The sequence below is a fragment of the Astatotilapia calliptera genome, chromosome 3 (assembly GCF_964374335.1).
Source record: "Astatotilapia calliptera chromosome 3, fAstCal68.1, whole genome shotgun sequence".
NCBI classification, from domain to species: domain Eukaryota; kingdom Metazoa; phylum Chordata; class Actinopteri; order Cichliformes; family Cichlidae; genus Astatotilapia; species Astatotilapia calliptera.
The window spans coordinates 23,233,898-23,260,042 of NC_137424.1; the positions used below are offsets into that span (position 1 = coordinate 23,233,898).

General features: G+C 58.2%; 11 non-coding genes and 2 pseudogenes across 11 annotated transcripts; all 13 read right to left on the reverse strand.

Moving 5' to 3' along the window:
- Positions 1-656: 656 nt before the first annotated feature.
- On the reverse strand, positions 657-775 carry LOC145426417 (5S ribosomal RNA). The gene has a single exon (XR_013907127.1). It is a non-coding gene; the product is annotated as a 5S ribosomal RNA (ribosomal RNA).
- A 1,964-nt stretch (positions 776-2,739) lies between these two features.
- LOC145427118 (5S ribosomal RNA) lies at positions 2,740-2,858 on the reverse strand. The gene has a single exon (XR_013907842.1). It is a non-coding gene; the product is annotated as a 5S ribosomal RNA (ribosomal RNA).
- Positions 2,859-6,370: 3,512 nt separating this feature from the next.
- LOC145427276 (5S ribosomal RNA) lies at positions 6,371-6,489 on the reverse strand (annotated as a pseudogene).
- A 1,369-nt stretch (positions 6,490-7,858) lies between these two features.
- On the reverse strand, positions 7,859-7,977 carry LOC145427637 (5S ribosomal RNA). The gene has a single exon (XR_013908179.1). It is a non-coding gene; the product is annotated as a 5S ribosomal RNA (ribosomal RNA).
- Positions 7,978-9,072: 1,095 nt separating this feature from the next.
- Positions 9,073-9,191, reverse strand: LOC145426418 (5S ribosomal RNA). Its single transcript, XR_013907128.1, has one exon. It is a non-coding gene; the product is annotated as a 5S ribosomal RNA (ribosomal RNA).
- A 2,242-nt stretch (positions 9,192-11,433) lies between these two features.
- LOC145427261 (5S ribosomal RNA) lies at positions 11,434-11,552 on the reverse strand. The gene has a single exon (XR_013907993.1). It is a non-coding gene; the product is annotated as a 5S ribosomal RNA (ribosomal RNA).
- A 1,369-nt stretch (positions 11,553-12,921) lies between these two features.
- On the reverse strand, positions 12,922-13,040 carry LOC145427638 (5S ribosomal RNA). The gene has a single exon (XR_013908180.1). It is a non-coding gene; the product is annotated as a 5S ribosomal RNA (ribosomal RNA).
- A 1,095-nt stretch (positions 13,041-14,135) lies between these two features.
- On the reverse strand, positions 14,136-14,254 carry LOC145426419 (5S ribosomal RNA). The gene has a single exon (XR_013907129.1). It is a non-coding gene; the product is annotated as a 5S ribosomal RNA (ribosomal RNA).
- A 978-nt stretch (positions 14,255-15,232) lies between these two features.
- Positions 15,233-15,351, reverse strand: LOC145426420 (5S ribosomal RNA). The gene has a single exon (XR_013907130.1). It is a non-coding gene; the product is annotated as a 5S ribosomal RNA (ribosomal RNA).
- A 1,964-nt stretch (positions 15,352-17,315) lies between these two features.
- On the reverse strand, positions 17,316-17,434 carry LOC145427280 (5S ribosomal RNA; annotated as a pseudogene).
- A 3,274-nt stretch (positions 17,435-20,708) lies between these two features.
- On the reverse strand, positions 20,709-20,827 carry LOC145427639 (5S ribosomal RNA). The gene has a single exon (XR_013908181.1). It is a non-coding gene; the product is annotated as a 5S ribosomal RNA (ribosomal RNA).
- Positions 20,828-21,961: 1,134 nt separating this feature from the next.
- Positions 21,962-22,080, reverse strand: LOC145427640 (5S ribosomal RNA). The gene has a single exon (XR_013908182.1). It is a non-coding gene; the product is annotated as a 5S ribosomal RNA (ribosomal RNA).
- A 1,175-nt stretch (positions 22,081-23,255) lies between these two features.
- On the reverse strand, positions 23,256-23,374 carry LOC145426421 (5S ribosomal RNA). Its single transcript, XR_013907131.1, has one exon. It is a non-coding gene; the product is annotated as a 5S ribosomal RNA (ribosomal RNA).
- Positions 23,375-26,145: the final 2,771 nt, after the last annotated feature.

A 26,145-nucleotide genomic window follows, 5' to 3' on the forward strand; every position in this document is an offset into this window, starting at 1 on the left:
AAGTGGCCTCAGCCAGCAGCCACAGGCCCTGGTGTGGTGTAAGTGGCCTCAGCCAGCAGCCACAGGCCCTGGTGTGGTGTAAGTGGCCTGAGCCAGCAGCCACAGGCCCTGGTGTGGTGTAAGTGGCGTCAGCCAGTGCCACAGGCCCTAGTGTGGTGTAAGTGGCCTGAGCAAGAGTCACAGACCCTGGTGTGGTGTAATTGGCCTCAATAGCAACTAATGCCCTGGTGTGGTGTAGGTGGCCTCAGCCAGCAGCCACAGGCCCTGGTGTGGTGTAAGTGGCCTCAGCCAGTGCCACAGGCCCTGATGTGGTGTAAGTGGCCTGAGCAAGAGCCACAGACCCTGGTGTGGTGTAATTGGCCTCAATAGCAACTAATGCCCTGGTGTGGTGTAAGTGGCCTCAGCCAGCAGCCACAGGCCCTGGTGTGGTGTAAGTGGCCTCAGCCAGCAGCCACAGGCCCTGATGTGGTGTAAGTGGCCCCAGCCGGTCACTCAGGCCCTGGTGTGGTGTAGGTGGCATCAGCTAGCAGCACAAGACATTGGAAAACAGCCAAAAGCAATGTCGTTAATGTGCCCTCATTAATGGGCAGCTGCTTTTGGTCTTTTAATACACCCCTTCTCTGGATCAAAAGCGGTTCAATGACATGAAAAACAAAGGCTTACAGCACCAGGTATTCCCAGGCAGTCTCCCATCCAAGTACTAACCAAGCCCAGCCCTGCTTAGCTTCCGAGATCAGACGAGGTCGGGCGTGCTCAGGGTGGTATGGCCGTAAGCTGCTGGCCCCAGCACAATGTCTCAATTTATGGATTCAACTGATTAGGTGGCAAGTACCTGAAGTTACGAAGACAATCCTTTAACCATACCTGCATGTTTGCATAATACCCTAACCCAAAGGCTCAGTTTAGCATTTATCTAACAGCACAGGCCCTGGATTGTTGAAGATGGCCTCAGGAACCAGCACAGGGCCTGGTGTGTTGTACATGGCCACAGCTAGCAGCACAGGGCCTGGTTTGGTGAAGATGGCCTCGGCCAGAAGCGCAGGGCCTGGTGTGATGTGAGTGGCCTGAGCAAGAGCCACAGGCCCTGGTGTGGTGTAAGTGGCCTCAGCCAGCAGCCACAGGCCCTGGTGTGGTGTAAGTGGCCTCAGCCAGCAGCCACAGGCCCTGGTGTGGTGTAAGTGGCCTCAGCCAGTGCCACAGGCCCTGGTGTGGTGTAAGTGGCCTGAGCAAGAGCCACAGACCCTGGTGTGGTGTAATTGGCCTCAATAGCAACTAATGCCCTGGTGTGGTGTAGGTGGCCTCAGCCAGCAGCCACAGGCCCTGGTGTGGTGTAAGTGGCCTCAGCCAGTGCCACAGGCCCTGGTGTGGTGTAAGGGGCCTCAATAGCAACTAAGGCCCTGGTGTGGTGTAAGTGGCCTCAGCCAGCAGCCACAGGCCCTGGTGTGGTGTAAGTGACCTCAGCCAGCAGCCACAGGCCCTGGTGTGGTGTAAGTGGCCTCAGCCAGCAGCCACAGGCCCTGGTGTGGTGTAAGTGGCCTCAGCCAGTGCCACAGGCCCTGGTGTGGTGTAAGTGGCCTGAGCAAGAGTCACAGACCCTGGTGTGGTGTAATTGGCCTCAATAGCAACTAATGCCCTGGTGTGGTGTAGGTGGCCTCAGCCAGCAGCCACAGGCCCTGGTGTGGTGTAAGGGGCCTCAATAGCAACTAATGCCCTGGTGTGGTGTAAGTGGCCTCAGCCAGCAGCCACAGGCACTGGTGTGGTGTAAGTGCCCTCAGCCAGCAGCCACAGGCCCTGGTGTGGTGTAAGTGGCCTCAGCCAGCAGCCACAGGCCCTGGTGTGGTGTAAGTGGCCTGAGCAAGAGCCACAGGCCCTGGTGTGGTGTAAGTGGCCTCAGCCAGAAGCCACAGGCACTGGTGTGGTGTAAGTGCCCTCAGCCAGCAGCCACAGGCACTGGTGTGGTGTAAGTGACCTCAGCCAGCAGCCACAGGCCCTGGTGTGGTGTAAGTGGCCTCAGCCAGCAGCCACAGGCCCTGGTGTGGTGTAAGTGGCCTCAGCCAGAAGCCACAGGCACTGGTGTGGTGTAAGTGCCCTCAGCCAGCAGCCACAGGCACTGGTGTGGTGTAAGTGACCTCAGCCAGCAGCCACAGGCCCTGGTGTGGTGTAAGTGGCCTCAGCCAGCAGCCACAGGCCCTGGTGTGGTGTAAGTGGCCTCAGCCAGCAGCCACAGGCCCTGGTGTGGTGTAAGTGGCCTGAGCAAGAGTCACAGACCCTGGTGTGGTGTAATTGGCCTCAATAGCAACTAATGCCCTGGTGTGGTGTAGGTGGCCTCAGCCAGCAGCCACAGGCCCTGGTGTGGTGTAAGTGGCCTCAGCCAGTGCCACAGGCCCTGATGTGGTGTAAGTGGCCTGAGCAAGAGCCACAGACCCTGGTGTGGTGTAATTGGCCTCAATAGCAACTAATGCCCTGGTGTGGTGTAAGTGGCCTCAGCCAACAGCCACAGGCCCTGGTGTGGTGTAAGTGGCCTCAGCCAGCAGCCACAGGCCCTGATGTGGTGTAAGTGGCCCCAGCCGGTCACTCAGGCCCTGGTGTGGTGTAGGTGGCATCAGCTAGCAGCACAATACATTGGAAAACAGCCAAAAGCAATGTCGTTAATGTGCCCTCATTAATGGGCAGCTGCTTTTGGTCTTTTAATACACCCCTTCTCTGGATCAAAAGCGGTTCAATGACATGAAAATGAAAGGCTTACAGCACCAGGTATTCCCAGGTAGTCTCCCATCCAAATACTAACCAAGCCCAGCCCTGCTTAGCTTCCGAGATCAGACGAGGTCGGGCATGCTCAGGGTGGTATGGCCGTAAGCTGCTGGCCCCAGCACAATGTCTCAATTTATGGATTCAACTGATTAGGTGGCAAGTACCTGAAGTTACGAAGACAATCCTTTAACCATACCTGCATGTTTGCATAATACCCTAACCCAAAGGCTCAGTTTAGCATTTATCTAACAGCACAGGCCCTGGATTGTTGAAGATGGCCTCAGGAACCAGCACAGGGCCTGGTGTGTTGTACATGGCCACAGCTAGCAGCACAGGGCCTGGTTTGGTGAAGATGGCCTCGGCCAGAAGCGCAGGGCCTGGTGTGATGTGAGTGGCCTGAGCAAGAGCCACAGGCCCTGGTGTGGTGTAAGTGGCCTCAGCCAGAAGCCACAGTCCCTGGTGTGGTGTAAGTGGCCTCAGCCAGCAGCCACAGGCCCTGGTGTGGTGTAAGTGGCCTCAGCCAGCAGCCACAGTCCCTGGTGTGGTGTAAGTGGCCTCAGCCAGCAGCCACAGGCCCTGGTGTGGTGTAAGTGACCTCAGCCAGCAGCCACAGTCCCTGGTGTGGTGTAAGTGGCCTCAGCCAGCAGCCACAGGCCCTGGTGTGGTGTAAGTGACCTCAGCCAGCAGCCACAGGCCCTGGTGTGGTGTAAGTGGCCTCAGCCAGCAGCCACAGGCCCTGGTGTGGTGTAAGTGGCCTGAGCCAGCTGCCACAGGCCCTGGTGTGGTGTAAGTGGCCTCAGCCAGAAGCCACAGGCACTGGTGTGGTGTAAGTGCCCTCAGCCAGCAGCCACAGGCCCTGGTGTGGTGTAAGTGACCTCAGCCAGCAGCCACAGGCCCTGGTGTGGTGTAAGTGGCCTCAGCCGGCAGCCACAGGCCCTGGTGTGGTGTAAGTGGCCTCAGCCAGTGCCACAGGCCCTGGTGTGGTGTAAGTGGCCTGAGCAAGAGTCACAGACCCTGGTGTGGTGTAATTGGCCTCAATAGCAACTAATGCCCTGGTGTGGTGTAGGTGGCCTCAGCCAGCAGCCACAGGCCCTGGTGTGGTGTAAGTGGCCTCAGCCAGTGCCACAGGCCCTGGTGTGGTGTAAGGGGCCTCAATAGCAACTAATGCCCTGGTGTGGTGTAAGTGGCCTCAGCCAGCAGCCACAGGCACTGGTGTGGTGTAAGTGCCCTCAGCCAGCAGCCACAGGCCCTGGTGTGGTGTAAGTGGCCTCAGCCAGCAGCCACAGGCCCTGGTGTGGTGTAAGTGGCCTGAGCAAGAGCCACAGGCCCTGGTGTGGTGTAAGTGGCCTCAGCCAGAAGCCACAGGCACTGGTGTGGTGTAAGTGACCTCAGCCAGCAGCCACAGGCCCTGGTGTGGTGTAAGTGGCCTCAGCCAAAAGCCACAGGCACTGGTGTGGTGTAAGTGCCCTCAGCCAGCAGCCACAGGCACTGGTGTGGTGTAAGTGACCTCAGCCAGCAGCCACAGGCCCTGGTGTGGTGTAAGTGGCCTCAGCCAGCAGCCACAGGCCCTGGTGTGGTGTAAGTGGCCTCAGCCAGTGCCACAGGCCCTGGTGTGGTGTAAGTGGCCTGAGCAAGAGTCACAGACCCTGGTGTGGTGTAATTGGCCTCAATAGCAACTAATGCCCTGGTGTGGTGTAAGTGGCCTCAGCCAGCAGCCACAGGCCCTGGTGTGGTGTAAGTGGCCTGAGCAAGAGCCACAGGCCCTGGTGTGGTGTAAGTGGCCTCAGCCAGAAGCCACAGGCACTGGTGTGGTGTAAGTGGCCTCAGCCAGCAGCCACAGTCCCTGGTGTGGTGTAAGTGGCCTCAGCCAGCAGCCACAGGCCCTGGTGTGGTGTAAATGGCCTCAGCCAGCAGCCACAGGCCCTGGTGTGGTGTAAGTGGCCTCAGCCAGAGCCACAGGCCATGGTGTGGTGTAAGTGGCCTCAGCCAGTGCCACAGGCCCTGGTGTGGTGTAAGTGGCCTGAGCAAGAGCCACAGACCCTGGTGTGGTGTAATTGGCCTCAATAGCAACTAATGCCCTGGTGTGGTGTAGGTGGCCTCAGCCAGCAGCCACAGGCCCTGGTGTGGTGTAAGTGGCCTCAGCCAGTGCCACAGGCCCTGGTGTGGTGTAAGGGGCCTCAATAGCAACTAATGCCCTGGTGTGGTGTAAGTGGCCTCAGCCAGCAGCCACAGGCACTGGTGTGGTGTAAGTGGCCTCAGCCAGCAGCCACAGGCCCTGGTGTGGTGTAAGTGGCCTCAGCCAGCAGCCACAGGCCCTGGTGTGGTGTAAGTGGCCTCAGCCAGCTGCCACAGGCCCTAGTGTGGTGTAAGTGGCCTCAGCCAGAAGCCACAGGCACTGGTGTGGTGTAAGTGCCCTCAGCCAGCAGCCACACGCCCTGGTGTGGTGTAAGTGACCTCAGCCAGCAGCCAAAGGCCCTGGTGTGGTGTAAGTGGCCTCAGCCAGCAGCCACAGGCCCTGGTGTGGTGTAAGTGGCCTCAGCCAGTGCCACAGGCCCTGGTGTGGTGTAAGTGGCCTGAGCAAGAGTCACAGACCCTGGTGTGGTGTAATTGGCCTCAATAGCAACTAATGCCCTGGTGTGGTGTAGGTGGCCTCAGCCAGCAGCCACAGGCACTGGTGTGGTGTAAGTGCCCTCAGCCAGCAGCCACAGGCCCTGGTGTGGTGTAAGTGGCCTCAGCCAGCAGCCACAGGCCCTGGTGTGGTGTAAGTGGCCTCAGCCAGAAGCCACAGGCACTGGTGTGGTGTAAGTGCCCTCAGCCAGCAGCCACAGGCACTGGTGTGGTGTAAGTGACCTCAGCCAGCAGCCACAGGCCCTGGTGTGGTGTAAGTGGCCTCAGCCAGCAGCCACAGGCCCTGGTGTGGTGTAAGTGGCCTCAGCCAGAAGCCACAGGCACTGGTGTGGTGTAAGTGCCCTCAGCCAGCAGCCACAGGCACTGGTGTGGTGTAAGTGACCTCAGCCAGCAGCCACAGGCCCTGGTGTGGTGTAAGTGGCCTCAGCCAGCAGCCACAGGCCCTGGTGTGGTGTAAGTGGCCTCAGCCAGTGCCACAGGCCCTAGTGTGGTGTAAGTGGCCTGAGCAAGAGTCACAGACCCTGGTGTGGTGTAATTGGCCTCAATAGCAACTAATGCCCTGGTGTGGTGTAGGTGGCCTCAGCCAGCAGCCACAGGCCCTGGTGTGGTGTAAGTGGCCTCAGCCAGTTCCACAGGCCCTGATGTGGTGTAAGTGGCCTGAGCAAGAGCCACAGACCCTGGTGTGGTGTAATTGGCCTCAATAGCAACTAATGCCCTGATGTGGTGTAAGTGGCCTCAGCCAGCAGCCACAGGCCCTGGTGTGGTGTAAGTGGCCTCAGCCAGCAGCCACAGGCCCTGATGTGGTGTAAGTGGCCCCAGCCGGTCACTCAGGCCCTGGTGTGGTGTAGGTGGCATCAGCTAGCAGCACAAGACATTGGAAAACAGCCAAAAGCAATGTCGTTAATGTGCCCTCATTAATGGGCAGCTGCTTTTGGTCTTTTAATACACCCCTTCTCTGGATCAAAAGCGGTTCAATGACATGAAAAAGAAAGGCTTACAGCACCAGGTATTCCCAGGCAGTCTCCCATCCAAGTACTAATCAAGCCCAGCCCTGCTTAGCTTCCGAGATCAGACGAGGTCGGGCATGCTCAGGGTTGTATGGCCGTAAGCTGCTGGCCCCAGCACAATGTCTCAATTTATGGATTCAACTGATTAGGTGGCAAGTACCTGAAGTTACGAAGACAATCCTTTAACCATACCTGCATGTTTGCATAATACCCTAACCCAAAGGCTCAGTTTAGCATTTATCTAACAGCACAGGCCCTGGATTGTTGAAGATGGCCTCAGGAACCAGCACAGGGCCTGGTGTGTTGTACATGGCCACAGCTAGCAGCACAGGGCCTGGTTTGGTGAAGATGGCCTCGGCCAGAAGCGCAGGGCCTGGTGTGATGTGAGTGGCCTGAGCAAGAGCCACAGGCCCTGGTGTGGTGTAAGTGGCCTCAGCCAGAAGCCACAGGCACTGGTGTGGTGTAAGTGGCCTCAGCCAGCAGCCACAGTCCCTGGTGTGGTGTAAGTGGCCTCAGCCAGCAGCCACAGGCCCTGGTGTGGTGTAAGTGGCCTCAGCCAGCAGCCACAGGCCCTGGTGTGGTGTAAGTGGCCTCAGCCAGCAGCCACAGGCCCTGGTGTGGTGTAAGTGGCCTCAGCCAGTGCCACAGGCCCTGGTGTGGTGTAAGGGGCCTCAATAGCAACTAATGCCCTGGTGTGGTGTAAGTGGCCTCAGCCAGCAGCCACAGGCCCTGGTGTGGTGTAAGTGGCCTCAGCCAGTGCCACAGGCCCTGGTGTGGTGTAAGTGGCCTCAGCCAGTGCCACAGACCATGGTGTGGTGTAATTGGCCTCAATAGCAACTAATGCCCTGGTGTGGTGTAGGTGGCCTCAGCCAGCAGCCACAGGCCCTGGTGTGGTGTAAGTGGCCTCAATAGCAACTAATGCCCTGGTGTGGTGTAAGTGGCCTCAGCCAGCAGCCACAGGCCCTGGTGTGGTGTAAGTGGCCTCAGCCACTGCCACAGGCCCTGGTGTGGTGTAAGTGGCCTCAATAGCAACTAAGGCCCTGGTGTGGTGTAGGTGGCCTCAGCCAGCAGCCACAGGCCCTGGTGTGGTGTAAGTGGCCTCAGCCAGTGCCACAGGCCCTGGTGTGGTGTAAGTGGCCTGAGCAAGAGCCACAGACCCTGGTGTGGTGTAATTGGTCTCAATAGCAACTAATGCTCTGGTGTGGTGTAAGTGGCCTCAGCCAGCAGCCACAGGCCCTGGTGTGGTGTAAGTGGCCTCAGCCAGCAGCCACAGGCCCTGATGTGGTGTAAGTGGCCCCAGCCGGTCACTCAGGCCCTGGTGTGGTGTAGGTGGCATCAGCTAGCAGCACAAGACATTGGAAAACAGCCAAAAGCAATGTCGTTAATGTGCCCTCATTAATGGGCAGCTGCTTTTGGTCTTTTAATACACCCCTTCTCTGGATCAAAAGCGGTTCAATGACATGAAAATGAAAGGCTTACAGCACCAGGTATTCCCAGGTAGTCTCCCATCCAAGTACTAACCAAGCCCAGCCCTGCTTAGCTTCCGAGATCAGACGAGGTCGGGCGTGCTCAGGGTGGTATGGCCGTAAGCTGCTGGCCCCAGCACAATGTCTCAATTTATGGATTCAACTGATTAGGTGGCAAGTACCTGAAGTTACGAAGACAATCCTTTAACCATACCTGCATGTTTGCATAATACCCTAACCCAAAGGCTCAGTTTAGCATTTATCTAACAGCACAGGCCCTGGATTGTTGAAGATGGCCTCAGGAACCAGCACAGGGCCTGGTGTGTTGTACATGGCCACAGCTAGCAGCACAGGGCCTGGTTTGGTGAAGATGGCCTCGGCCAGAAGCGCAGGGCCTGGTGTGATGTGAGTGGCCTGAGCAAGAGCCACAGGCCCTGGTGTGGTGTAAGTGGCCTCAGCCAGAAGCCACAGGCACTGGTGTGGTGTAAGTGGCCTCAGCCAGCAGCCACAGGCCCTGGTGTGGTGTAAGTGGCCTCAGCCAGCAGCCACAGGCCCTGGTGTGGTGTAAGTGGCCTCAGCCAGAGCCACAGGCCCTGGTGTGGTGTAAGTGGCCTCAGCCAGTGCCACAGGCCCTGGTGTGGTGTAAGTGGCCTGAGCAAGAGCCACAGACCCTTGTGTGGTGTAATTGGCCTCAATAGCAACTAATGCCCTGGTGTGGTGTAGGTGGCCTCAGCCAGCAGCCACTGGCCCTGGTGTGGTGTAAGTGGCCTCAATAGCAACTAATGCCCTGGTGTGGTGTAAGTGGCCTCAGCCAGCAGCCACAGGCCCTGGTGTGGTGTAAGTGGCCTGAGCAAGAGCCACAGACCCTGGTGTGGTGTAATTGGCCTCAATAGCAACTAAGGCCCTGGTGTGGTGTAGGTGGCCTCAGCCAGCAGCCACAGGCCCTGGTGTGGTGTAAGTGGCCTCAGCCAGCAGCCACAGGCCCTGGTGTGGTGTAAGTGGCCTCAGCCAGCAGCCACAGGCCCTGATGTGGTGTAAGTGGCCCCAGCCGGTCACTCAGGCCCTGGTGTGGTGTAGGTGGCATCAGCTAGCAGCACAAGACATTGGAAAACAGCCAAAAGCAATGTCGTTAATGTGCCCTCATTAATGGGCAGCTGCTTTTGGTCTTTTAATACACCCCTTCTCTGGATCAAAAGCGGTTCAATGACATGAAAATGAAAGGCTTACAGCACCAGGTATTCCCAGGCAGTCTCCCATCCAAGTACTAACCAAGCCCAGCCCTGCTTAGCTTCCGAGATCAGACGAGGTCGGGCGTGCTCAGGGTGGTATGGCCGTAAGCTGCTGGCCCCAGCACAATGTCTCAATTTATGGATTCAACTGATTAGGTGGCAAGTACCTGAAGTTACGAAGACAATCCTTTAACCATACCTGCATGTTTGCATAATACCCTAACCCAAAGGCTCAGTTTAGCATTTATCTAACAGCACAGGCCCTGGTGTGTTGTACATGGCCACAGCTAGCAGCACAGGGCCTGGTTTGGTGAAGATGGCCTCGGCCAGAAGCGCAGGGCCTGGTGTGATGTGAGTGGCCTGAGCAAGAGCCACAGGCCCTGGTGTGGTGTAAGTGGCCTCAGCCAGCAGCCACAGGCCCTGGTGTGGTGTAAGTGGCCTCAGCCAGCAGCCACAGGCCCTGGTGTGGTGTAAATGGCCTCAGCCAGCAGCCACAGGCCCTGGTGTGGTGTAAGTGGCCTCAGCCAGAGCCACAGGCCCTGGTGTGGTGTAAGTGGCCTCAGCCAGTGCCACAGGCCCTGGTGTGGTGTAGGTGGCCTGAGCAAGAGCCACAGACCCTGGTGTGGTGTAATTGGCCTCAATAGCAACTAATGCCCTGGTGAGGTGTAAGTGGCCTCAGCCAGCAGCCACAGGCCCTGGTGTGGTGTAAGTGGCCTCAGCCAGTGCCACAGGCCCTGGTGTGGTGTAAGGGGCCTCAATAGCAACTAATGCCCTGGTGTGGTGTAAGTGGCCTCAGCCAGCAGCCACAGGCACTGGTGTGGTGTAAGTGGCCTCAGCCAGCAGCCACAGGCCCTGGTGTGGTGTAAGTGGCCTCAGCCAGCAGCCACAGGCCCTGGTGTGGTGTAAGTGGCCTGAGCCAGCTGCCACAGGCCCTGGTGTGGTGTAAGTGGCCTCAGCCAGAAGCCACAGGCACTGGTGTGGTGTAAGTGCCCTCAGCCAGCAGCCACAGGCCCTGGTGTGGTGTAAGTGACCTCAGCCAGCAGCCACAGGCCCTGGTGTGGTGTAAGTGGCCTCAGCCAGCAGCCACAGGCCCTGGTGTGGTGTAAGTGGCCTCAGCCAGTGCCAAAGGCCCTGGTGTGGTGTAAGTGGCCTCAGCCAGTGCCAAAGGCCCTGGTGTGGTGTAAGTGGCCTGAGCAAGAGTCACAGACCCTGGTGTGGTGTAATTGGCCTCAATAGCAACTAATGCCCTGGTGTGGTGTAGGTGGCCTCAGCCAGCAGCCACAGGCCCTGGTGTGGTGTAAGTGGCCTCAGCCAGTGCCACAGGCCCTGGTGTGGTGTAAGGGGCCTCAATAGCAACTAATGCCCTGGTGTGGTGTAAGTGGCCTCAGCCAGCAGCCACAGGCACTGGTGTGGTGTAAGTGCCCTCAGCCAGCAGCCACAGGCCCTGGTGTGGTGTAAGTGGCCTCAGCCAGCAGCCACAGGCCCTGGTGTGGTGTAAGTGGCCTCAGCCAGAAGCCACAGGCACTGGTGTGGTGTAAGTGCCCTCAGCCAGCAGCCACAGGCACTGGTGTGGTGTAAGTGACCTCAGCCAGCAGCCACAGGCCCTGGTGTGGTGTAAGTGGCCTCAGTCAGCAGCCACAGGCCCTGGTGTGGTGTAAGTGGCCTCAGCCAGAAGCCACAGGCACTGGTGTGGTGTAAGTGCCCTCAGCCAGCAGCCACAGGCACTGGTGTGGTGTAAGTGACCTCAGCCAGCAGCCACAGGCCCTGGTGTGGTGTAAGTGGCCTCAGCCAGCAGCCACAGGCCCTGGTGTGGTGTAAGTGGCCTCAGCCAGTGCCACAGGCCCTAGTGTGGTGTAAGTGGCCTGAGCAAGAGTCACAGACCCTGGTGTGGTGTAATTGGCCTCAATAGCAACTAATGCCCTGGTGTGGTGTAGGTGGCCTCAGCCAGCAGCCACAGGCCCTGGTGTGGTGTAAGTGGCCTCAGCCAGTGCCACAGGCCCTGATGTGGTGTAAGTGGCCTGAGCAAGAGCCACAGACCCTGGTGTGGTGTAATTGGCCTCAATAGCAACTAATGCCCTGATGTGGTGTAAGTGGCCTCAGCCAGCAGCCACAGGCCCTGGTGTGGTGTAAGTGGCCTCAGCCAGCAGCCACAGGCCCTGATGTGGTGTAAGTGGCCCCAGCCGGTCACTCAGGCCCTGGTGTGGTGTAGGTGGCATCAGCTAGCAGCACAAGACATTGGAAAACAGCCAAAAGCAATGTCGTTAATGTGCCCTCATTAATGGGCAGCTGCTTTTGGTCTTTTAATACACCCCTTCTCTGGATCAAAAGCGGTTCAATGACATGAAAAAGAAAGGCTTACAGCACCAGGTATTCCCAGGCAGTCTCCCATCCAAGTACTAAACAAGCCCAGCCCTGCTTAGCTTCCGAGATCAGACGAGGTCGGGCGTGCTCAGGGTTGTATGGCCGTAAGCTGCTGGCCCCAGCACAATGTCTCAATTTATGGATTCAACTGATTAGGTGGCAAGTACCTGAAGTTACGAAGACAATCCTTTAACCATACCTGCATGTTTGCATAATACCCTAACCCAAAGGCTCAGTTTAGCATTTATCTAACAGCACAGGCCCTGGATTGTTGAAGATGGCCTCAGGAACCAGCACAGGGCCTGGTGTGTTGTACATGGCCACAGCTAGCAGCACAGGGCCTGGTTTGGTGAAGATGGCCTCGGCCAGAAGCGCAGGGCCTGGTGTGATGTGAGTGGCCTGAGCAAGAGCCACAGGCCCTGGTGTGGTGTAAGTGGCCTCAGCCAGAAGCCACAGGCACTGGTGTGGTGTAAGTGGCCTCAGCCAGCAGCCACAGTCCCTGGTGTGGTGTAAGTGGCCTCAGCCAGCAGCCACAGGCCCTGGTGTGGTGTAAGTGGCCTCAGCCAGCAGCCACAGGCCCTGGTGTGGTGTAAGTGGCCTCAGCCAGCAGCCACAGGCCCTTGTGTGGTGTAAGTGGCCTCAGCCAGTGCCACAGGCCCTGGTGTGGTGTAAGGGGCCTCAATAGCAACTAATGCCCTGGTGTGGTGTAAGTGGCCTCAGCCAGCAGCCACAGGCCCTGGTGTGGTGTAAGTGGCCTCAGCCAGTGCCACAGGCCCTGGTGTGGTGTAAGTGGCCTCAGCCAGTGCCACAGACCATGGTGTGGTGTAATTGGCCTCAATAGCAACTAATGCCCTGGTGTGGTGTAGGTGGCCTCAGCCAGCAGCCACAGGCCCTGGTGTGGTGTAAGTGGCCTCAATAGCAACTAATGCCCTGGTGTGGTGTAAGTGGCCTCAGCCAGCAGCCACAGGCCCTGGTGTGGTGTAAGTGGCCTCAGCCACTGCCACAGGCCCTGGTGTGGTGTAAGTGGCCTCAATAGCAACTAAGGCCCTGGTGTGGTGTAGGTGGCCTCAGCCAGCAGCCACAGGCCCTGGTGTGGTGTAAGTGGCCTCAGCCAGTGCCACAGGCCCTGGTGTGGTGTAAGTGGCCTGAGCAAGAGCCACAGACCCTGGTGTGGTGTAATTGGTCTCAATAGCAACTAATGCTCTGGTGTGGTGTAAGTGGCCTCAGCCAGCAGCCACAGGCCCTGGTGTGGTGTAAGTGGCCTCAGCCAGCAGCCACAGGCCCTGATGTGGTGTAAGTGGCCCCAGCCGGTCACTCAGGCCCTGGTGTGGTGTAGGTGGCATCAGCTAGCAGCACAAGACATTGGAAAACAGCCAAAAGCAATGTCGTTAATGTGCCCTCATTAATGGGCAGCTGCTTTTGGTCTTTTAATACACCCCTTCTCTGGATCAAAAGCGGTTCAATGACATGAAAATGAAAGGCTTACAGCACCAGGTATTCCCAGGTAGTCTCCCATCCAAGTACTAACCAAGCCCAGCCCTGCTTAGCTTCCGAGATCAGACGAGGTCGGGCGTGCTCAGGGTGGTATGGCCGTAAGCTGCTGGCCCCAGCACAATGTCTCAATTTATGGATTCAACTGATTAGGTGGCAAGTACCTGAAGTTACGAAGACAATCCTTTAACCATACCTGCATGTTTGCATAATACCCTAACCCAAAGGCTCAGTTTAGCATTTATCTAACAGCACAGGCCCTGGATTGTTGAAGATGGCCTCAGGAACCAGCACAGGGCCTGGTGTGTTGTACATGGCCACAGCTAGCAGCACAGGGCCTGGTTTGGTGAAGATGGCCTCGGCCAGAAGCGCAGGGCCTGGTGTGATGTGAGTGGCCTGAGCAAGAGCCACAGGCCCTGGTGTGGTGTAAGTGGCCTCAGCCAGAAGCCACAGGCACTGGTGTGGTGTAAGTGGCCTCAGCCAGCAGCCACAGGCCCTGGTGTGGTGTAAGTGGCCTCAGCCAGCAGCCACAGGCCCTGGTGTGGTGTAAGTGGCCTCAGCCAGAGCCACAGGCCCTGGTGTGGTGTAAGTGGCCTCAGCCAGTGCCACAGGCCCTGGTGTGGTGTAAGTGGCCTGAGCAAGAGCCACAGACCCTGGTGTGGTGTAATTGGCCTCAATAGCAACTAATGCCCTGGTGTGGTGTAGGTGGCCTCAGCCAGCAGCCACTGGCCCTGGTGTGGTGTAAGTGGCCTCAATAGCAACTAATGCCCTGGTGTGGTGTAAGTGGCCTCAGCCAGCAGCCACAGGCCCTGGTGTGGTGTAAGTGGCCTGAGCAAGAGCCACAGACCCTGGTGTGGTGTAATTGGCCTCAATAGCAACTAAGGCCCTGGTGTGGTGTAGGTGGCCTCAGCCAGCAGCCACAGGCCCTGGTGTGGTGTAAGTGGCCTCAGCCAGCAGCCACAGGCCCTGGTGTGGTGTAAGTGGCCTCAGCCAGCAGCCACAGGCCCTGATGTGGTGTAAGTGGCCCCAGCCGGTCACTCAGGCCCTGGTGTGGTGTAGGTGGCATCAGCTAGCAGCACAAGACATTGGAAAACAGCCAAAAGCAATGTCGTTAATGTGCCCTCATTAATGGGCAGCTGCTTTTGGTCTTTTAATACACCCCTTCTCTGGATCAAAAGCGGTTCAATGACATGAAAATGAAAGGCTTACAGCACCAGGTATTCCCAGGCAGTCTCCCATCCAAGTACTAACCAAGCCCAGCCCTGCTTAGCTTCCGAGATCAGACGAGGTCGGGCGTGCTCAGGGTGGTATGGCCGTAAGCTGCTGGCCCCAGCACAATGTCTCAATTTATGGATTCAACTGATTAGGTGGCAAGTACCTGAAGTTACGAAGACAATCCTTTAACCATACCTGCATGTTTGCATAATACCCTAACCCAAAGGCTCAGTTTAGCATTTATCTAACAGCACAGGCCCTGGTGTGTTGTACATGGCCACAGCTAGCAGCACAGGGCCTGGTTTGGTGAAGATGGCCTCGGCCAGAAGCGCAGGGCCTGGTGTGATGTGAGTGGCCTGAGCAAGAGCCACAGGCCCTGGTGTGGTGTAAGTGGCCTCAGCCAGAAGCCACAGGCACTGGTGTGCTGTAAGTGGCCTCAACCAGCAGCCACAGGCCCTGGTGTGGTGTAAGTGGCCTCAGCCAGCAGCCACAGGCCCTGGTGTGGTGTAAGTGGCCTGAGCCAGCAGCCACAGGCCCTGGTGTGGTGTAAGTGGCGTCAGCCAGTGCCACAGGCCCTAGTGTGGTGTAAGTGGCCTGAGCAAGAGTCACAGACCCTGGTGTGGTGTAATTGGCCTCAATAGCAACTAATGCCCTGGTGTGGTGTAGGTGGCCTCAGCCAGCAGCCACAGGCCCTGGTGTGGTGTAAGTGGCCTCAGCCAGTGCCACAGGCCCTGATGTGGTGTAAGTGGCCTGAGCAAGAGCCACAGACCCTGGTGTGGTGTAATTGGCCTCAATAGCAACTAATGCCCTGGTGTGGTGTAAGTGGCCTCAGCCAGCAGCCACAGGCCCTGGTGTGGTGTAAGTGGCCTCAGCCAGCAGCCACAGGCCCTGATGTGGTGTAAGTGGCCCCAGCCGGTCACTCAGGCCCTGGTGTGGTGTAGGTGGCATCAGCTAGCAGCACAAGACATTGGAAAACAGCCAAAAGCAATGTCGTTAATGTGCCCTCATTAATGGGCAGCTGCTTTTGGTCTTTTAATACACCCCTTCTCTGGATCAAAAGCGGTTCAATGACATGAAAAACAAAGGCTTACAGCACCAGGTATTCCCAGGCAGTCTCCCATCCAAGTACTAACCAAGCCCAGCCCTGCTTAGCTTCCGAGATCAGACGAGGTCGGGCGTGCTCAGGGTGGTATGGCCGTAAGCTGCTGGCCCCAGCACAATGTCTCAATTTATGGATTCAACTGATTAGGTGGCAAGTACCTGAAGTTACGAAGACAATCCTTTAACCATACCTGCATGTTTGCATAATACCCTAACCCAAAGGCTCAGTTTAGCATTTATCTAACAGCACAGGCCCTGGATTGTTGAAGATGGCCTCAGGAACCAGCACAGGGCCTGGTGTGTTGTACATGGCCACAGCTAGCAGCACAGGGCCTGGTTTGGTGAAGATGGCCTCGGCCAGAAGCGCAGGGCCTGGTGTGATGTGAGTGGCCTGAGCAAGAGCCACAGGCCCTGGTGTGGTGTAAGTGGCCTCAGCCAGCAGCCACAGGCCCTGGTGTGGTGTAAGTGGCCTCAGCCAGCAGCCACAGGCCCTGGTGTGGTGTAAGTGGCCTCAGCCAGTGCCACAGGCCCTGGTGTGGTGTAAGTGGCCTGAGCAAGAGCCACAGACCCTGGTGTGGTGTAATTGGCCTCAATAGCAACTAATGCCCTGGTGTGGTGTAGGTGGCCTCAGCCAGCAGCCACAGGCCCTGGTGTGGTGTAAGTGGCCTCAGCCAGTGCCACAGGCCCTGGTGTGGTGTAAGGGGCCTCAATAGCAACTAAGGCCCTGGTGTGGTGTAAGTGGCCTCAGCCAGCAGCCACAGGCCCTGGTGTGGTGTAAGTGACCTCAGCCAGCAGCCACAGGCCCTGGTGTGGTGTAAGTGGCCTCAGCCAGCAGCCACAGGCCCTGGTGTGGTGTAAGTGGCCTCAGCCAGTGCCACAGGCCCTGGTGTGGTGTAAGTGGCCTGAGCAAGAGTCACAGACCCTGGTGTGGTGTAATTGGCCTCAATAGCAACTAATGCCCTGGTGTGGTGTAGGTGGCCTCAGCCAGCAGCCACAGGCCCTGGTGTGGTGTAAGGGGCCTCAATAGCAACTAATGCCCTGGTGTGGTGTAAGTGGCCTCAGCCAGCAGCCACAGGCACTGGTGTGGTGTAAGTGCCCTCAGCCAGCAGCCACAGGCCCTGGTGTGGTGTAAGTGGCCTCAGCCAGCAGCCACAGGCCCTGGTGTGGTGTAAGTGGCCTGAGCAAGAGCCACAGGCCCTGGTGTGGTGTAAGTGGCCTCAGCCAGAAGCCACAGGCACTGGTGTGGTGTAAGTGCCCTCAGCCAGCAGCCACAGGCACTGGTGTGGTGTAAGTGACCTCAGCCAGCAGCCACAGGCCCTGGTGTGGTGTAAGTGGCCTCAGCCAGCAGCCACAGGCCCTGGTGTGGTGTAAGTGGCCTCAGCCAGAAGCCACAGGCACTGGTGTGGTGTAAGTGCCCTCAGCCAGCAGCCACAGGCACTGGTGTGGTGTAAGTGACCTCAGCCAGCAGCCACAGGCCCTGGTGTGGTGTAAGTGGCCTCAGCCAGCAGCCACAGGCCCTGGTGTGGTGTAAGTGGCCTCAGCCAGCAGCCACAGGCCCTGGTGTGGTGTAAGTGGCCTGAGCAAGAGTCACAGACCCTGGTGTGGTGTAATTGGCCTCAATAGCAACTAATGCCCTGGTGTGGTGTAGGTGGCCTCAGCCAGCAGCCACAGGCCCTGGTGTGGTGTAAGTGGCCTCAGCCAGTGCCACAGGCCCTGATGTGGTGTAAGTGGCCTGAGCAAGAGCCACAGACCCTGGTGTGGTGTAATTGGCCTCAATAGCAACTAATGCCCTGGTGTGGTGTAAGTGGCCTCAGCCAGCAGCCACAGGCCCTGGTGTGGTGTAAGTGGCCTCAGCCAGCAGCCACAGGCCCTGATGTGGTGTAAGTGGCCCCAGCCGGTCACTCAGGCCCTGGTGTGGTGTAGGTGGCATCAGCTAGCAGCACAATACATTGGAAAACAGCCAAAAGCAATGTCGTTAATGTGCCCTCATTAATGGGCAGCTGCTTTTGGTCTTTTAATACACCCCTTCTCTGGATCAAAAGCGGTTCAATGACATGAAAATGAAAGGCTTACAGCACCAGGTATTCCCAGGTAGTCTCCCATCCAAATACTAACCAAGCCCAGCTCTGCTTAGCTTCCGAGATCAGACGAGGTCGGGCATGCTCAGGGTGGTATGGCCGTAAGCTGCTGGCCCCAGCACAATGTCTCAATTTATGGATTCAACTGATTAGGTGGCAAGTACCTGAAGTTACGAAGACAATCCTTTAACCATACCTGCATGTTTGCATAATACCCTAACCCAAAGGCTCAGTTTAGCATTTATCTAACAGCACAGGCCCTGGATTGTTGAAGATGGCCTCAGGAACCAGCACAGGGCCTGGTGTGTTGTACATGGCCACAGCTAGCAGCACAGGGCCTGGTTTGGTGAAGATGGCCTCGGCCAGAAGCGCAGGGCCTGGTGTGATGTGAGTGGCCTGAGCAAGAGCCACAGGCCCTGGTGTGGTGTAAGTGGCCTCAGCCAGAAGCCACAGTCCCTGGTGTGGTGTAAGTGGCCTCAGCCAGCAGCCACAGGCCCTGGTGTGGTGTAAGTGGCCTCAGCCAGCAGCCACAGTCCCTGGTGTGGTGTAAGTGGCCTCAGCCAGCAGCCACAGGCCCTGGTGTGGTGTAAGTGACCTCAGCCAGCAGCCACAGTCCCTGGTGTGGTGTAAGTGGCCTCAGCCAGCAGCCACAGGCCCTGGTGTGGTGTAAGTGACCTCAGCCAGCAGCCACAGGCCCTGGTGTGGTGTAAGTGGCCTCAGCCAGCAGCCACAGGCCCTGGTGTGGTGTAAGTGGCCTGAGCCAGCTGCCACAGGCCCTGGTGTGGTGTAAGTGGCCTCAGCCAGAAGCCACAGGCACTGGTGTGGTGTAAGTGCCCTCAGCCAGCAGCCACAGGCCCTGGTGTGGTGTAAGTGACCTCAGCCAGCAGCCACAGGCCCTGGTGTGGTGTAAGTGGCCTCAGCCAGCAGCCACAGGCCCTGGTGTGGTGTAAGTGGCCTCAGCCAGTGCCACAGGCCCTGGTGTGGTGTAAGTGGCCTGAGCAAGAGTCACAGACCCTGGTGTGGTGTAATTGGCCTCAATAGCAACTAATGCCCTGGTGTGGTGTAGGTGGCCTCAGCCAGCAGCCACAGGCCCTGGTGTGGTGTAAGTGGCCTCAGCCAGTGCCACAGGCCCTGGTGTGGTGTAAGGGGCCTCAATAGCAACTAATGCCCTGGTGTGGTGTAAGTGGCCTCAGCCAGCAGCCACAGGCACTGGTGTGGTGTAAGTGCCCTCAGCCAGCAGCCACAGGCCCTGGTGTGGTGTAAGTGGCCTCAGCCAGCAGCCACAGGCCCTGGTGTGGTGTAAGTGGCCTGAGCAAGAGCCACAGGCCCTGGTGTGGTGTAAGTGGCCTCAGCCAGAAGCCACAGGCACTGGTGTGGTGTAAGTGACCTCAGCCAGCAGCCACAGGCCCTGGTGTGGTGTAAGTGGCCTCAGCCAAAAGCCACAGGCACTGGTGTGGTGTAAGTGACCTCAGCCAGCAGCCACAGGCCCTGGTGTGGTGTAAGTGGCCTCAGCCAGCAGCCACAGGCCCTGGTGTGGTGTAAGTGGCCTCAGCCAGTGCCACAGGCCCTGGTGTGGTGTAAGTGGCCTGAGCAAGAGTCACAGACCCTGGTGTGGTGTAATTGGCCTCAATAGCAACTAATGCCCTGGTGTGGTGTAAGTGGCCTCAGCCAGCAGCCACAGGCCCTGGTGTGGTGTAAGTGGCCTGAGCAAGAGCCACAGGCCCTGGTGTGGTGTAAGTGGCCTCAGCCAGAAGCCACAGGCACTGGTGTGGTGTAAGTGGCCTCAGCCAGCAGCCACAGTCCCTGGTGTGGTGTAAGTGGCCTCAGCCAGCAGCCACAGGCCCTGGTGTGGTGTAAATGGCCTCAGCCAGCAGCCACAGGCCCTGGTGTGGTGTAAGTGGCCTCAGCCAGAGCCACAGGCCATGGTGTGGTGTAAGTGGCCTCAGCCAGTGCCACAGGCCCTGGTGTGGTGTAAGTGGCCTGAGCAAGAGCCACAGACCCTGGTGTGGTGTAATTGGCCTCAATAGCAACTAATGCCCTGGTGTGGTGTAGGTGGCCTCAGCCAGCAGCCACAGGCCCTGGTGTGGTGTAAGTGGCCTCAGCCAGTGCCACAGGCCCTGGTGTGGTGTAAGGGGCCTCAATAGCAACTAATGCCCTGGTGTGGTGTAAGTGGCCTCAGCCAGCAGCCACAGGCACTGGTGTGGTGTAAGTGGCCTCAGCCAGCAGCCACAGGCCCTGGTGTGGTGTAAGTGGCCTCAGCCAGCAGCCACAGGCCCTGGTGTGGTGTAAGTGGCCTCAGCCAGCTGCCACAGGCCCTAGTGTGGTGTAAGTGGCCTCAGCCAGAAGCCACAGGCACTGGTGTGGTGTAAGTGCCCTCAGCCAGCAGCCACACGCCCTGGTGTGGTGTAAGTGACCTCAGCCAGCAGCCAAAGGCCCTGGTGTGGTGTAAGTGGCCTCAGCCAGCAGCCACAGGCCCTGGTGTGGTGTAAGTGGCCTCAGCCAGTGCCACAGGCCCTGGTGTGGTGTAAGTGGCCTGAGCAAGAGTCACAGACCCTGGTGTGGTGTAATTGGCCTCAATAGCAACTAATGCCCTGGTGTGGTGTAGGTGGCCTCAGCCAGCAGCCACAGGCCCTGGTGTGGTGTAAGTGGCCTCAGCCAGTGCCACAGGCCCTGGTGTGGTGTAAGTGGCCTGAGCAAGAGCCACAGGCCCTGGTGTGGTGTAAGTGGCCTCAGCCAGAAGCCACAGGCACTGGTGTGGTGTAAGTGCCCTCAGCCAGCAGCCACAGGCACTGGTGTGGTGTAAGTGACCTCAGCCAGCAGCCACAGGCCCTGGTGTGGTGTAAGTGGCCTCAGCCAGAAGCCACAGGCACTGGTGTGGTGTAAGTGCCCTCAGCCAGCAGCCACAGGCACTGGTGTGGTGTAAGTGACCTCAGCCAGCAGCCACATGCCCTGGTGTGGTGTAAGTGGCCTCAGCCAGCAGCCACAGGCCCTGGTGTGGTGTAAGTGGCCTCAGCCAGTGCCACAGGCCATGGTGTGGTGTAAGTGGCCTGAGCAAGAGCCACAGACCCTGGTGTGGTGTAATTGGCCTCAATAGCAACTAATGCCCTGGTGTGGTGTAAGTGGCCTCAGCCAGCAGCCACAGGCCCTGGTGTGGTGTAAGTGGCCTCAGCCAGCAGCCACAGGCCCTGATGTGGTGTAAGTGGCCCCAGCCGGTCACTCAGGCCCTGGTGTGGTGTAGGTGGCATCAGCTAGCAGCACAAGACATTGGAAAACAGCCAAAAGCAATGTCGTTAATGTGCCCTCATTAATGGGCAGCTGCTTTTGGTCTTTTAATACACCCCTTCTCTGGATCAAAAGCTGTTCAATGACATGAAAATGAAAGGCTTACAGCACCAGGTATTCCCAGGTAGTCTCCCATCCAAGTACTAACCAAGCCCAGCCCTGCTTAGCTTCCGAGATCAGACGAGGTCGGGCGTGCTCAGGGTGGTATGGCCGTAAGCTGCTGGCCCCAGCACAATGTCTCAATTTATGGATTCAACTATTTAGGTGGCAAGTACCTGAAGTTACGAAGACAATCCTTTAACCATACCTGCATGTTTGCATAATACCCTAACCCAAAGGCTCAGTTTAGCATTTATCTAACAGCACAGGCCCTGGATTGTTGAAGAAGGCCTCAGGAACCAGCACAGGGCCTGGTGTGTTGTACATGGCCACAGCTAGCAGCACAGGGCCTGGTTTGGTGAAAATGGCCTCGGCCAGAAGCGCAGGGCCTGGTGTGATGTGAGTGGCCTGAGCAAGAGCCACAGGCCCTGGTGTGGTGTAAGTGGCCTCAGCCAGAAGCCACAGGCACTGGTGTGGTGTAAGTGGCCTCAGCCAGCAGCCACAGGCCCTGGTGTGGTGTAAGTGGCCTCAGCCAGCAGCCACAGGCCCTGGTGTGGTGTAAGTGGCCTCAGCCAGCAGCCACAGGCCCTGGTGTGGTGTAAGTGGCCTCAGCCAGAGCCACAGGCCCTGGTGTGGTGTAAGTGGCCTCAGCCAGTGCCACAGGCCCTGGTGTGGTGTAAGTGACCTATATAGCAACTAATGCCCTGGTGTGGTGTAAGTGGCCTCAGCCAGCAGCCACAGGCCCTGGTGTGGTGTAAGTGGCCTCAGCCACTGCCACAGGCCCTGGTGTGGTGTAAGTGGCCTCAATAGCAACTAAGGCCCTGGTGTGGTGTAGGTGGCCTCAGCCAGCAGCCACAGGCCCTGGTGTGGTGTAAGTGGCCTCAGCCAGTGCCACAGGCCCTGGTGTGGTGTAAGTGGCCTGAGCAAGAGCCACAGACCATGGTGTGGTGTAATTGGTCTCAATAGCAACTAATGCTCTGGTGTGGTGTAAGTGGCCTCAGCCAGCAGCCACAGGCCCTGGTGTGGTGTAAGTGGCCTCAGCCAGCAGCCACAGGCCCTGATGTGGTGTAAGTGGCCCCAGCCGGTCACTCAGGCCCTGGTGTGGTGTAGGTGGCATCAGCTAGCAGCACAAGACATTGGAAAACAGCCAAAAGCAATGTCGTTAATGTGCCCTCATTAATGGGCAGCTGCTTTTGGTCTTTTAATACACCCCTTCTCTGGATCAAAAGCGGTTCAATGACATGAAAATGAAAGGCTTACAGCACCAGGTATTCCCAGGTAGTCTCCCATCCAAGTACTAACCAAGCCCAGCCCTGCTTAGCTTCCGAGATCAGACGAGGTCGGGCGTGCTCAGGGTGGTATGGCCGTAAGCTGCTGGCCCCAGCACAATGTCTCAATTTATGGATTCAACTGATTAGGTGGCAAGTACCTGAAGTTACGAAGACAATCCTTTAACCATACCTGCATGTTTGCATAATACCCTAACCCAAAGGCTCAGTTTAGCATTTATCTAACAGCACAGGCCCTGGATTGTTGAAGATGGCCTCAGGAACCAGCACAGGGCCTGGTGTGTTGTACATGGCCACAGCTAGCAGCACAGGGCCTGGTTTGGTGAAGATGGCCTCGGCCAGAAGCGCAGGGCCTGGTGTGATGTGAGTGGCCTGAGCAAGAGCCACAGGCCCTGGTGTGGTGTAAGTGGCCTCAGCCAGAAGCCACAGGCACTGGTGTGGTGTAAGTGGCCTCAGCCAGCAGCCACAGGCCCTGGTGTGGTGTAAGTGGCCTCAGCCAGCAGCCACAGGCCCTGGTGTGGTGTAAGTGGCCTCAGCCAGAGCCACAGGCCGTGGTGTGGTGTAAGTGGCCTCAGCCAGTGCCACAGGCCCTGGTGTGGTGTAAGTGGCCTGAGCAAGAGCCACAGACCCTGGTGTGGTGTAATTGGCCTCAATAGCAACTAATGCCCTGGTGTGGTGTAGGTGGCCTCAGCCAGCAGCCACAGGCCCTGGTGTGGTGTAAGTGGCCTCAGCCAGCAGCCACAGGCCCTGGTGTGGTGTAAGTGGCCTGAGCAAGAGCCACAGACCCTGGTGTGGTGTAATTGGCCTCAATAGCAACTAAGGCCCTGGTGTGGTGTAGGTGGCCTCAGCCAGCAGCCACAGGCCCTGGTGTGGTGTAAGTGGCCTCAGCCAGCAGCCACAGGCCCTGGTGTGGTGTAAGTGGCCTCAGCCAGCAGCCACAGGCCCTGATGTGGTGTAAGTGGCCTCAGCCAGAGCCACAGGCCCTGGTGTGGTGTAAGTGGCCTCAGCCAGCAGCCACAGGCCCTGGTGTGGTGTAAGTGGCCTCAGCCAGAGCCACAGGCCCTGATGTGGTGTAAGTGGCCCCAGCCGGTCACTCAGGCCCTGGTGTGGTGTAGGTGGCATCAGCTAGCAGCACAAGACATTGGAAAACAGCCAAAAGCAATGTCGTTAATGTGCCCTCATTAATGGGCAGCTGCTTTTGGTCTTTTAATACACCCCTTCTCTGGATCAAAAGCGGTTCAATGACATGAAAATGAAAGGCTTACAGCACCAGGTATTCCCAGGCAGTCTCCCATCCAAGTACTAACCAAGCCCAGCCCTGCTTAGCTTCCGAGATCAGACGAGGTCGGGCGTGCTCAGGGTGGTATGGCCGTAAGCTGCTGGCCCCAGCACAATGTCTCAATTTATGGATTCAACTGATTAGGTGGCAAGTACCTGAAGTTACGAAGACAATCCTTTAACCATACCTGCATGTTTCCATAATACCCTAACCCAAAGGCTCAGTTTAGCATTTATCTAACAGCACAGGCCCTGGTGTGTTGTACATGGCCACAGCTAGCAGCACAGGGCCTGGTTTGGTGAAGATGGCCTCGGCCAGAAGCGCAGGGCCTGGTGTGATGTGAGTGGCCTGAGCAAGAGCCACAGGCCCTGGTGTGGTGTAAGTGGCCTCAGCCAGAAGCCACAGGCACTGGTGTGGTGTAAGTGGCCTCAGCCAGCAGCCACAGGCCCTGGTGTGGTGTAAGTGGCCTCAGCCAGCAGCCACAGGCCCTGGTGTGGTGTAAATGGCCTCAGCCAGCAGCCACAGGCCCTGGTGTGGTGTAAGTGGCCTCAGCCAGAGCCACAGGCCCTGGTGTGGTGTAAGTGGCCTCAGCCAGTGCCACAGGCCCTGGTGTGGTGTAAGTGGCCTGAGCAAGAGCCACAGACCCTGGTGTGGTGTAATTGGCCTCAATAGCAACTAATGCCCTGGTGAGGTGTAGGTGGCCTCAGCCAGCAGCCACAGGCCCTGGTGTGGTGTAAGTGGCCTCAGCCAGTGCCACAGGCCCTGGTGTGGTGTAAGGGGCCTCAATAGCAACTAATGCCCTGGTGTGGTGTAAGTGGCCTCAGCCAGCAGCCACAGGCACTGGTGTGGTGTAAGTGGCCTCAGCCAGCAGCCACAGGCCCTGGTGTGGTGTAAGTGGCCTCAGCCAGCAGCCACAGGCCCTGGTGTGGTGTAAGTGGCCTGAGCCAGCTGCCACAGGCCCTGGTGTGGTGTAAGTGGCCTCAGCCAGAAGCCACAGGTACTGGTGTTGTGTAAGTGCCCTCAGCCAGCAGCCACAGGCCCTGGTGTGGTGTAAGTGACCTCAGCCAGCAGCCACAGGCCCTGGTGTGGTGTAAGTGGCCTCAGCCAGCAGCCACAGGCCCTGGTGTGGTGTAAGTGGCCTCAGCCAGTGCCACAGGCCCTGGTGTGGTGTAAGTGGCCTGAGCAAGAGTCACAGACCCTGGTGTGGTGTAATTGGCCTCAATAGCAACTAATGCCCTGGTGTGGTGTAGGTGGCCTCAGCCAGCAGCCACAGGCCCTGGTGTGGTGTAAGTGGCCTCAGCCAGTGCCACAGGCCCTGGTGTGGTGTAAGGGGCCTCAATAGCAACTAATGCCCTGGTGTGGTGTAAGTGGCCTCAGCCAGCAGCCACAGGCACTGGTGTGGTGTAAGTGCCCTCAGCCAGCAGCCACAGGCCCTGGTGTGGTGTAAGTGGCCTCAGCCAGCAGCCACAGGCCCTGGTGTGGTGTAAGTGGCCTCAGCAAGAGCCACAGGCCCTGGTGTGGTGTAAGTGGCCTCAGCCAGAAGCCACAGGCACTGGTGTGGTGTAAGTGCCCTCAGCCAGCAGCCACAGGCACTGGTGTGGTGTAAGTGACCTCAGCCAGCAGCCACAGGCCCTGGTGTGGTGTAAGTGGCCTCAGCCAGCAGCCACAGGCCCTGGTGTGGTGTAAGTGGCCTCAGCCAGTGCCACAGGCCCTAGTGTGGTGTAAGTGGCCTGAGCAAGAGTCACAGACCCTGGTGTGGTGTAATTGGCCTCAATAGCAACTAATGCCCTGGTGTGGTGTAGGTGGCCTCAGCCAGCAGCCACAGGCCCTGGTGTGGTGTAAGTGGCCTCAGCCAGTGCCACAGGCCCTGATGTGGTGTAAGTGGCCTGAGCAAGAGCCACAGACCCTGGTGTGGTGTAATTGGCCTCAATAGCAACTAATGCCCTGGTGTGGTGTAAGTGGCCTCAGCCAGAAGCCACAGGCACTGGTGTGGTGTAAGTGGCCTCAGCCAGCAGCCACAGGCCCTGATGTGGTGTAAGTGGCCCCAGCCAGCAGCCACAGGCCCTGGTGTGGTGTAAGTGGCCTCAGCCAAAAGCCACAGGCACTGGTGTGGTGTAAGTGCCCTCAGCCAGCAGCCACAGGCACTGGTGTGGTGTAAGTGACCTCAGCCAGCAGCCACAGGCCCTGGTGTGGTGTAAGTGGCCTCAGCCAGCAGCCACAGGCCCTGGTGTGGTGTAAGTGGCCTCAGCCAGTGCCACAGGCCCTGGTGTGGTGTAAGTGGCCTGAGCAAGAGTCACAGACCCTGGTGTGGTGTAATTGGCCTCAATAGCAACTAATGCCCTGGTGTGGTGTAAGTGGCCTCAGCCAGCAGCCACAGGCCCTGGTGTGGTGTAAGTGGCCTGAGCAAGAGCCACAGGCCCTGGTGTGGTGTAAGTGGCCTCAGCCAGAAGCCACAGGCACTGGTGTGGTGTAAGTGGCCTCAGCCAGCAGCCACAGTCCCTGGTGTGGTGAAAGTGGCCTCAGCCAGCAGCCACAGGCCCTGGTGTGGTGTAAATGGCCTCAGCCAGCAGCCACAGGCCCTGGTGTGGTGTAAGTGGCCTCAGCCAGAGCCACAGGCCATGGTGTGGTGTAAGTGGCCTCAGCCAGTGCCACAGGCCCTGGTGTGGTGTAAGTGGCCTGAGCAAGAGCCACAGACCCTGGTGTGGTGTAATTGGCCTCAATAGCAACTAATGCCCTGGTGTGGTGTAGGTGGCCTCAGCCAGCAGCCACAGGCCCTGGTGTGGTGTAAGTGGCCTCAGCCAGTGCCACAGGCCCTGGTGTGGTGTAAGGGGCCTCAATAGCAACTAATGCCCTGGTGTGGTGTAAGTGG